A 12,020-nucleotide genomic window follows, 5' to 3' on the forward strand; every position below is an offset into this window, starting at 1 on the left:
CCACACTTGACTATTATATTTGACACATTTGGCTATCATTTTTATTTTTTGAAACAAGGTATCATGTAGCCCAAGGTAGACTAGAATTTGCTATATAGCCAAAGCTGGTCTTAAACTTCTGATTCTCCTGCCTCTACCTCCTGATTTCTGGGATTATAAGTGTGTGCCACTGCACTCAGCTTTAGCTATCTTTTAATGTTTATAGTTATTATAGTTATATAATTTTGAGTAGAGATTATAGTCAAAACATTAACACCTACTGAAGGCATAGACACTGACCACACAAAGCCTAGGCTACTTAGAAAACATCTCTATAGGCCCAGACTGGTAACTCCTACCTGAATATTGGCCATAGTTTTAGGTATATTTTCTTTCAAAAGTTGGGTGTGAATTTTTATATTCAGACTTCTCAATGAGTATGTTTGTACTAATCTTTAGTTGCTATTACTAGCATATGATATGTCTACTTATTATCAGTTCAGTATATAGAAAACACATTTTGTAGTAATGGGCTAAAGACATGAAACTCTGATGACCTGAGCTTGGTCCCCCGAACCTACTTAAAGGTAAAAGAAAAAAACTAACCCCACGAAGTTGTTGTCTGAGCAAGCATGCGCCGTGGCATACACACAACCCCATACACATCAAAGATGCACACAATAATAAATACAACTTTAAAAGAATAAAAAATAGATATTTTGTAATCACAAGAAAACAAGGACTTCTATTATATCTAGAATTTCTTTTGCATTTTTGAAGCTCAGCTATTTTACTGAAAGGCTTGGGATTATATAGAAAGATGTCTTAGTTAGAGTTTCTGTTGCTGTGATGAAACACCATAACCAAAAAGCAAGTTGGGGAGGAAAGGGTTTATTTGGTTTAAATTTCCACATCACTGTTCATCTTTGAAGAAAGTCAAGACGGGAACTCAAACAGAGCAGAATGCTGGAGTCAGGAGCTGATGCAGAGGTCATGGAGGGGTGTTGCTTACTGGCTTGCTTCCATGGCTTTGCTCGTTTGCTTTCTTATAGAGCCCCTGACCACCAGCCCAGGGATAGCACCACCCACCAGGGGCTGGGACCTCCTCCATCAATCACTAATTAAGAAAACACCTTATAGCTGGATCTTCTGGAAGCATTTTCTCAATTGAGGTTCCCTCCTTTCAGATGACTTTAGCTTGTGTCAGGTTGACATAAAACCTGCCAGGACAAAGCATATTCAGAATGTCCTAATGATTGAAATGCTAGAATACAGAATTCTTTCATGCCAAATTTACAGAAATATGTTTCAAAGGACTAATCGTCTAGTAGTCTATCATTTGTAGTATTAGTGTACATTGTTTGTACACTGTTACATAGAATATATTTCCAACAATAATTGAGCTCTCTTACATTCTCAATAACATGTTCTTTTTTTAATTTAGAAAATTGTTTATGTGTATGCGTATTTTGCCTGCATGCATGTCTGTGCACTACATGCATGCCAGGTGCCCAAGAAGGCCAGAAGAGGGTGTTGAATCTCTTGGAAATGGAGTTACAGATGGTTATCAGCCATCTTGTGGGGTCCAAGTATCAAGTGCTCTAAACGTCTGAGTCATCTCTCCTGCCTCCTTTCACATTTCATAAAATCTATTTTATTTACCCATTAGCCAAGTTATGTGTGTGTGAGTGTGTGGGTGTGTGAGTGGGTGAGTGGGCACTGCCAAGGTTCTTTATAAGAGCAGGTGCCTGATTTAAACGTCCTGATTTACACAGTGGTTTAGAGGACTTTTGTTATAGTAACATGGAGAGAAATTTGTCAGTCTGAAATCTAGATGATTTCACAACACTGTTGTGATGAATCCACAACACTGTTGTTCTTACTTGTAAATATCTTACAATGTTTCTGGTTGTCTCCAAGCTTATGTTTCAAATATGGGAAGTATTTTATTTAGTCTGCAAAACAAAATGGAAATAACATAAACTTATAACTTCTGCTCATCACAGAAAACAATCAACAAAATGAAAATGCAAACTATAAAGTGGGAAAAGATAATTGCAAATCACATTTATGATAAGGGATTAATATCCATAATAACTCAGGGGGGAAACCCAACAGCCCAAATTTAAAATGAGCAAAGGACTTGAACAGACAATTCTCCGAAGTGGTACACAGAGGGCCAGTAAACACACAAAAGCTATTCAGCAACACTAGTATTAGGAGAATGCAGATCAAGGGGATGTGTTACAGTGGAATATTAGCTTTGAAGAAGAAAACTCAGCTGCATGCACAATATGGATTATTCTCGAAGGCATTATGCTAAGTGAAACAAGCCAGTTCCAAAAGGACACACACTATATGATTCCACTGGTACAATGGGTCTAAAGTAATCAAAATCATGGAAATAGAAATTAGACAGGTGATTGCCAAGGGTGGGGAGAGAGGGAGGGAGAATCGTGTTTAGTGGTATAATGGTTAATCTTGTCAAGTTGATTTGATTCAGAGGCCCAGAGGAGTTTACACTGAGTACCAATGGGTGCTTTTCTGAGGGAATTTCCAGAGATGACTAGATCATGAGAGATCAGATATGATCAATAGTTCAGTGCAATGATGGATTCAGACTTTGAACAGATTACTGGGAGGCGGTAGAACTGCAGAGGGTGTGGCCTGGCAGGAGGAAGTAGATCATTGAGAGTGAGTCTTTGGGGGCCTTTGTTGTTTGTGTCATGGTTGAGTTCTGATACTGCTCTCTGTTTCCTGGCTGCTGAAGGGAATAGTTTTACCAAGCTCTTCTACAATGATGTACCGCTTCATTCCAGGTCCAGAAACATAGAATCACCATGGACTAAAACCTATTAGACTCCAGACCAGACTGCTGCTCAGGCCACAATACCTGTAATAGTCCCTCTTGTCTTCCCAACCCATAGATACTGATAGGCAACCTATTGAGACCAATTCTGTGACTATCTAGCTGATGGACTCCAGGTGTCTGATTTCTCACTTGAGGAGTTTGTAGGCCCAGATACATCAAAGGGATATGGGTGGCTACACATGGCACCTACCACCTCCTCATCCCCTTTCCTGCCATCTACTGGGGGATCAGAAAGTCTGGCTAAAGGCTCATGCTATAAACCTTTCCTACTTCCTCAGAGAACTGGAAGAAGGAACCCCCACTCCAGCCTCCTCTCTAGGAACTGATTTCAGAGTCCCCATTATGCTGCAAACTATTTGTAATGTTGGGGCCTGACACCCCAAGTCCCTGACATGCAGCTATGTGTCTGACTGTCCATGGAATTAATAACTTTGAATACATTTCTTAGCCCCAACAATCTGTCTTAGTGCCCTCCTTAACTCCTATACTCAAGATTTTGAAAAACTTAAGTCAAAATAAATACTTCATTCTTTAAACTGTTCCTCTTCTTTCAACTATTTGTTATAGTCGCAAAAAGTCTAACACAAATGGTTAGAGTGTTAGTGTTGCAGGATGAAAAAGTTCTAGAGACAAGATAAATGTGAATGTATTTAGCAATGTTGAACTATATACTTACAAAGACTTAGGATGGTAAATACTAAAAGTGGTTAATACGGTAAATTTTATATGCATTTTACCATGGAAGTAAAAAAATAAATTCAGTTTTAAAGAAAGATAAAGTTTGGAGGTATACATGCAAATCTTGGGGATATCTCCTCTGTAAAGAGGTAGAAGTAGACTTTTGCTTGTGTGTCTTAAGACCTGCAAAAGATGTTAGAGTGATTAAAAGGGGGTGTGATGGTTAGTGCCAATGGTCAGCTTGACACAACTTAAATCACCTGGGAAGAGTCCTAATGAGGAATTATGTAGAGCATATTAGCCTGTGTACATGTCTGTGGAGGGTTGTCTTGTTACTTGATGTGGGAAAATCTAGCCCACTGTGGGTAGCACCATTCCCTAGGCAAGAAGTCCTGGATTGTATAAATGCAGAGAGCAAGCCGAGCATTAAGAAGTATGCATGCATTCTTTCTGCTCTTGACTGTGGTAGTGATGTGACTAGCTCTTTCAAGTTCCTGTCACCTTGACTTCCCCACAATGATGGACTGCAACCTGGAATTGTGAACTAAAATAGACCCTTTCTCCTCTAAGTTATTTCTGCGAGGGTATTTTATTACAGCAACTGACATGAAACTAAAACATGAGGTAAGGTACAGGGAGATGGCTCATTTGGTAAAAGTGTGTAAGCCTAACATGAGTTCTGATCCCAAGAACTCACTTTAACATACACACACAGACAGAGACAGACACACACACACACACACACACACACACACACACACACACACACACACCAGATGCAATAGTGTGCATCTGTAATCCCAGCACTCCTACTGGAAGATGGAAGGTAGAAACAGGAGAATTTCCCCAAAGCTCACAGACCAGCTAACTGACTCCTAACAGTTGTCCTCTAACCTCTACATGCAAGCTGTGCCACACATACCTGCACTCACATACCCACACCAGAGAAAGAGAGAGGCAGAGATTTAAAAGGAAATGGGGGTGGTGTCCAGTAGTACAGTGTTTTGCCTAGCATGTACAAGGCCTTGGGTTCAAGTCCCATCACCACAAAAATAAACATCTTGAAAATTAATTCTGTTAACTTAATGAACTTCATATATTTCAAACTCTGGTTTTTTCAAAGGGCAAACACAAAATATTTATTTCCAAGGGTACATGAGCTCCCCTCTTAGCCTCTTACACACTTTTTTGGACACTGTATTGCAGCAACTCTTCCAGATTGGAACCAATGTAAAGAATAAGTGAGCTGCCTTTATATCTTAGAGATACAAATCCAACCTTCCTTCCCTCTTCATTCCCTCCCCACTTCCTCAGTCCTTCTTTCTATTAAACATAATAAATTAGGCAATAATAAAATAACAGGTGTTAGTCAAGAAAGGAAGCTGACACACGTCTCCTCAGAAGATGCAATCTATGGGAGAAAAGGCCTTTGGGTGAGAGGAAGAGATCTGATAGAAACAATGCAATATGTGGAGATCTAAATGGGTCAGGGCTTTAGAGGAAAGTAGAGATGTCCTAGTTAGGGTGACTATTGCTGTGATGAAATATCATGACCAAAAGCAACTTGGGGATGAAATGGTTTATTTCACTCACAGTTCCATATAATAGTTCATCACCAAAAGCAGTGAGGACAGAACTCAAACGGGGCTCGAATTTGGAGGCAGGAGCTGATGCAGAGGCCATGGAGGGGTGATTCTTACTGGCTTGCTCCTCATGGCTTGCTCAGCCTGCTTTCCTGTAGAACCCAGGACCAGTAGCCTAGGGGTGGCACCACCCACCATGGGCTGGGCCCCACCACCATTAATCACTGATTAAGAAAATGTCCTACAAGCTTGCCTACAGTCTGATCTTATGAAGGCATTTTCTCAGTTGAGGCTTCCTCCTCTCTGATGACTCTAGCTTGTGCCATGTTGACAGAAGACTAGCCAGCACAAGAGGCTTCACATTAAAACATGAAGAGGGGCTACCTTAAGAGTCAGAAAAAGGGGCTGGAGAGATGGCTTGGTGATTAGGAGCAGTTACTGCTCTCGCAGAGGACCTGAGTTTAGTTCCCAGCACTGACATGAGAGCTCATAATCACCTGTCATTCCAGGGGATCTGCTTCTCTCTTCTGGCCTTCAGGGCCTTCTGCACACTTGTGGGGCACCTAAATTCATGCACACACACACATACTTTTTAAATTATTAGTATTTCTTTTGTTTTCAGTACATCCTGACCCAAGTGTCCCCTCCCTCCACTCCTCCCAGTCTCCTGCCTGTCAAAGAGGAGCCTTCCACAGGGGGAAGGAGGCACTGGTCTCTGCTGCCCAGGCTATGCCCCACTCCTAGTCCTCAGCTCTGGGCACTTGCACGTGACTTTCTGCTGCATGGATGGCCCTCTTCCAGAGTTCTTGGGTCTTTCACATTGACACCTGTAATTCCCAAAATGTGGACACAGGTGACCCCTTCTCACCCCTCAGCATCCAGCACATTGATGATCACAGTCTCTGTGCTCTCCTCATCATCCTCTGTGTCTGCCTGGGAGCCATCCATATCCCGAGCACCTATCATACCGACAGCTTCTACTTAAGAAGCACAGGAGTGCCCTAGCCAGGCCTCCTGGCACAGGCTCTGCCACTGTCCTCCTTGGGTGTTGAGGGCACAGCTGGAACACAGGTCTCCTGGCAGGGCACAGGCAAGTGCTCCTGGCCAAAGCGCCTCAGCGTCTTGAGGCTACATGACCTTGAATTCTTTTTATTTTTAAGTTAATTTTTTTTAAAGTACTACTTCTTTTAGTTATTGCATGGATTTCCTGATACTCCAATCATCACAATAGTTTGGTCAAGGCCTTTGAGAAACAAGAGAATGTAGTATCTAAATCACATGTTTAATGAAGTAGGTTCTAAACAATGTACGAAATAAGCAAATTCATATACACAGACACTAGTTCTAAGAATATACTATTTGGAAAACATAATTTTCTTGGGAAAACTGTTTTACTTTCATTACTTCCTTGAAAAGCAATTCATTAGCCTTGTGATATAGGCTTTCATTTCATAAGTTGCACACAGATGAACACCTAAGGTTCAATAGCACAGATTAGTGCTATGACCCATCCCTGAAGTTGTCACGGGGCTCGGTACCAAGGATTGTGATTCTCAGGTCTTCTGAGATTTTCCTTAAAAATTTCAGAGGAAAAAATGTTTAGTTTAGTTATAAATCTGTCTTAAGAAGTCATCTCTAATGACAAGATTTTAAACTGTGAATCTGCCACATGTGATTAAAGTGAAAAATACAGCAATTTACGCTTCATGTGTGAAGTATTAAAAGTATTACATTTTGATGTTTAAATTATCCTAGAAGCAGGAGTGCCAAATCTGGTTAAACCTTCCCTTCTGCTTCTGCTCTGGCTGAGACCTGAAAAGGAACCCGAGCTGTAGGTGGCTAGGAAATATTCCCATGGTTTTATGTGAATATCTCAAGGGTCGGCGGGGAATCAGAATCGGTCCGCTGATCTGCCGGCCACAGCTCAGACATTGCTGTACACTTTTGATGGAGGATTTCCTAGGATGAGGTTGCAAATGGCAGTTCTCGACATCTTGATGTTCTGGAAAGGGCTGAGAATGTGAACTTTCACATCTACCAAAACAATCCGTGTCCGTGTCACATTCTCTATTGTAAATTTGGTTTTTCCTCCTTTGCCAGCAATTCTTCATATTGCCCTTGACAGGTGGTCTCCTTTTAGGGGCTTAACGTTGGCTATTTCAGAAGACTCTAGGAAGAGGCCATCCAGCCTGATACGGGCAAGCGCATCCTCCACCTGAAACTCAAGAACAAAGGCTTTCACAAAGTTGGCCGCTTTTGACATCCTTGGTGTCTTTACAAGTCCTGATTTCTACATTCCTTGATTTCAGGTTAAAGCGTATCTGAAGTCCCAAATGTTCTACTATTGGAGTAAATACCTTCATCCAGTTTTCTTTTAATGGTGTGTATCTGTTAGCGGGGTCAGGAATCTTTCTCGTTTCTTCTTTCCCAGTCAGGAGCCACTTGCCCGAGAGCGGAGGGAAGACCGGCCTCTTCGCCAGGTCGTGCCTCCTCCGTGTCCATGCGGCGGCTGGTGTCTCCATCCTGTCCTGCTGCTCAGCTTGTCCTTCTTCGCCCTCTGGCCCCCTCTGTGCGTGACGGGGAGAAAAGCCATCCTCCGTCCCAGAGTTTTGTGTCTCCATCTTGGCCATGTTACTCGACCGTGAATTCTTAACTCTTCTGCCTCTACCTCCTGAGTGCTGGGCTTACAGGCATGTGACACCATGCCAAGCTTATGTGGTGCTGAGGACTGACCCCAGAGGGGCAAGTGTGGTAAGCAAGCACTTTACCAGCTGAACATGGACAGCCAATCCTCCTTCTTTAAAGTGCCATCTTTGAGATGGTGGGTTTTTGGATATGCATACCCTTGACAGCCTGGGCAGTTTCACATGAAGATATGAACTTCTCGATTTGCATGATTTTATAGACTTTCTGGGTTTAGAGCGTAGTGACCCATCCTCACAGGTCACCTCACCCTGCTTCTGGAGAAATCTTGACCACACAAATGTCTTTTGCATTTTCTTGCCTTAGGAAACAAAGCCATGTTAAATTTGAGACTGGTATGATTTCCCATTCACAGTTCTGGGCGTCCTTCCCAGGACAACCACTCCTCTGGCTGAGACCCACTGCACAGATCAAGGATAAAGTGGGGGAAGCAGGCTGGCAACACAGAGTGCTAGTTCCGAGGGAAGCTGACCAGCACCAGAAATGGGACCACAAGCTCCCTTGGGTCTTGTTCCCAGAAGAGAGCCCTGTGTCACAGTAGGGGCATGTCCCAACATGCCACCCAGCCTCCGGGACCTCCCTTTTATGCCTTTAAAAATGTTTTATTTGAGTGGGCACTGGTGGTGCATCCCTTTAATCCCAGCACTCAGGAAGCAGAGACAGGTAGATCATTGTGCGCTTGAGGTCTAGTCAACATAACAAGTTCCAAAGCAGCCAAGGCTACATAGGGAGACCCTGTCTCGGTCACTGTTCTGTTGCTGTGAAGAGACACCGTGACGAAGGCAACTCTTATAAAGGAAAACATTGAATTGGGGCTGGCTTACAGTTTCAGAGGGTTAGCCCATCATCTTCATGGTGGGGAGCATGGTAGCAGGCATGGCAGGTATGGAAGTGGAAAAGTAGTTGAGAGCTACATCCTGATCCCTAGGTAGAGGGAGAAAGACGCCAGGTCTGCTGTAGGCTTTTGAAACTTCGAATCCCCCCAGGGACATACTTCTTCCAACAAGACCACACCTTCTAATCCTTTTTAAATAGTGTCACTCCCTGATGACTACACATTCAAATATTTGAGCCTTTGGGGGTGACTCTTATTCAAACCACCACAGGCCCTGTACTTTAAAATAAGTTTTGTTTGTACCTTCCTAAACATGAATTGGCCCAGGGTCTGGTCTGGAGGTTGTGTGTGTGTGTGTGTGTGTGTGTGTGTGTGTGTCTGTGTGTGTCTGTGTGTCACCGTCTCATATCTCATGTATCCAGATTGCCCCCCCCACTCTCCGTGTAGCTGAAGATCCCATCAAATTCCTCATGTTCTTGTCTCCACCTCCCATGTCCTGGGGTTACAATGTGTGCCACTGTTTTACTTTTCTGATGCTGTTATAAAATAGCCTGACTGAAAGCAACTTCGAGAAGAAAGGGTTTCTTTTGGCTTATGGTTCCTGAGGGATAGAGCAGAGGGCATGGCAGAATGCAGGAATGGTGGCAGGAGCGGGAAGCTGCCAAATCACATTTTAAAATAAATACATAAACAAACAAACAAACAAATACATACATACATACATACATAAATGTATAAATATAACTCAAACGTTACCTCCAGCGATGTACTTTCCCCGGCAAAGCCCCACTTCCTAAAGGCTCATTCCAGAGCCCTTCCAAACACTGCCACCAACTGGGGACCAAGTGTTCAAATACCTGAGCCTGTGGGGGACATTTTTCATTCCAAGCACAACGATAACCGTGCCCAGTTTCATGTGGGCTGAACCCAGTGCCTTGTACATTGTTGGTAAGCACCATGCCAATTGAGCTACCTCCCTAGCCAAAGAAAGAGTTTGGAATGAAAATTGTTGCTCATCTCCATTAAGTAGTAGTAGATCACTGAGCCCTTCCACATTTGTATTATTATTTACAATGTTAATGGTTTTAATGGGTTTTCATTCTCACTACATGTTTGGATATGTAAGATATCTGCAGAAATTAATGAGACACCCTTTAATACATGAGATAGCAACTGGAAACTCAGAAGGGATTTACTAGAGAAGCAGTAATGGGGAGAACCAGCCAGTTTCCCATAGCTCACCTCTCTGCGTAGCCCAGCACACAATCTCCAGCTGGCACTAGACTGAGCAGGCTGCCAGCCCATTCTCCTTTTCCAGGACTACATGCTGTGGGTGAGGGTTACTGCACAGACATTCCCAACTCATCTAAGTGTTAAAACAGAGCATGTTCCTGTAGAAGTTTGACAGAGCAGGCATATTTCTCACAGATCAGTACAAGGCACAAGTGAATCCTAGGGTCATCTGTGAACTGGTCCTCCAAAGCTTCCCGAGATAGACAGAATCTGGACAGCATCTGCTTCACTCGACCCTCCCCCCCCCCCGAAAAAAAAGGATGCTGTCTCCAGGTTGTATACCTCAAGGGCTGTAGGACTTACTAGGCAAACACTGAAAGGGCATCGTGCTTTGAATGGAGCGGAATCCATTAGATCTTTCCTAATCTGAAATGGCACATTCCCAGGGAAGGGCCGGAACTATGTCCAGGCTATTTTGGGCTGCAGGCAGGCCATGCCTGGCCAGCAGATTCTCCGATTACTCTAAAGAAGTGTAGGTAAGATGGGGGAGAACTGGGTAGGTTAGATGTCACCAGAGCGCGATGCTGCACATGGATTGGGAGAAGGTTGTCTATTCTAAAACTAGGCATCTCTTCCCCAAAAGTTTAGGAAGACATTTTTCTTTATTGAATTCAAATGATAGTAATTTTAGTTTGGAAATGGAATTGGCTTTCAGAGCTCCTTCTGTAAAGAAATTAACTTGAGCAATTTAAGCCTGTTTCCTGAAAATGAATTCAGTAGTTAACTTGAAAATAAATGTCTTATTCCAATTGGAGGAGATTTACATTCATTTATCAATCATAATAAAATGAAATCTACATCTGTGTCTTTTATAAAAATTGGAACATCTTCCCGGAAGATATTCTTTTTGTTCAAAAGTGACTGTCACATGCAGTGCATGTTGCAGTCACTAAAGCTCTGATGCTTTCCGAATGGCAGCAATTTGAAGTGCAAATCCTAGTCACAGGGATCTGTACAACTGGTGAGTCACACAGCTGCAATCATGAGTGCCATCCAGAGCTGTTTGTAATTGTAGGCTATTTTTGCCAAATCTGACAAAAAGTTTAGATTTATGCAAGGACTAGGTTTGTAGCATATACCCCAAATCCCAGCACCTGGGATGTAGAAACAGGTAGATCAGGAGTTCAAAGTCATGCTCGGCTATCTAGTGGATTTGAGACTACATGAGACTGTTTGCAAGAAACAAAATGAGACAAACAAAAGGTTTAATGGAAGAAGCATCCGAGGGAAGAAAGCCAGGCCAGCATACTGGCATAGATGTGAAATACACATGTCGGGAATGTGGCACCACCAGTGCTAACCCACACTTGGTAGGAGAGTCAGGAAGTTTTCACAATAATGATGATAATGACGCTTTCATGGCTTAAGTTTGGGGATACAATTGCTAAGCATTGTGTGTAGGTATCGAAGGAACTCTGGCCGGCCCAGGCATGGGAACATGGCTCTGGCAGACCTTACCCTCCTCCCCCATTTCCTCTGCCTTGTTAAAAACCGTTAGACTACATTCCTAAAGCTGGCCCCCAAGGCCATTCTCTTATTTGGCTACTCCTCCTCCTGTGGCTGACCACCCAGTTCCAGCTACCGTATTGAAGGCCAGCAATCAAAAGCCTCCTTTGGCTCACCTAATTAACATGCCCAATCAAAATTAAACGCCTCACCCTAACACAGGGTTTCCCCTTGTACCTTTATAAACTGCCATTTGCCTATGTGCCACATCTGTCTCCTCTCTATCCGGAGGCAGTCCTTTGTCCCACTCTGGGACAAATACCCCTTCTTCCTCTCCCTTGTTCCCTTCCCTTTCTCCCTTGTCCGCTATGTCCTGTCTTTATCTCTTATTTCCTGCTCTCTGTCCTTCTGGGGCAAATAAATCTCTTTTGTGCTGAGAACTTGGTCTTGGACTTTTTCTTTCAGTATAACATCTTATGCAGTCTTCATAATAAAATGTTTCCAGTCCGGCAGTGATGGCACATGCCTTTAATCCCAGCACTGGGGAGGCAGAGGCAGGAGGATCTCTGTGAGTTTGAGGCCAGCCTGGTCTACAGAGTGAGTTCCAGGACAGCCAGGGCTGTTACACAGA

The 12,020-nt window shown here is 43.2% G+C and overlaps 1 pseudogene; it reads right to left on the minus strand.

The window, feature by feature from the left end:
• Positions 1-6,575: 6,575 nt before the first annotated feature.
• LOC114705717 lies at positions 6,576-8,572 on the minus strand (annotated as a pseudogene).
• Between the last annotated feature and the right edge of the window lie 3,448 nt (positions 8,573-12,020).

This window comes from Peromyscus leucopus, chromosome X (assembly GCF_004664715.2).
Source record: "Peromyscus leucopus breed LL Stock chromosome X, UCI_PerLeu_2.1, whole genome shotgun sequence".
NCBI classification, from domain to species: domain Eukaryota; kingdom Metazoa; phylum Chordata; class Mammalia; order Rodentia; family Cricetidae; genus Peromyscus; species Peromyscus leucopus.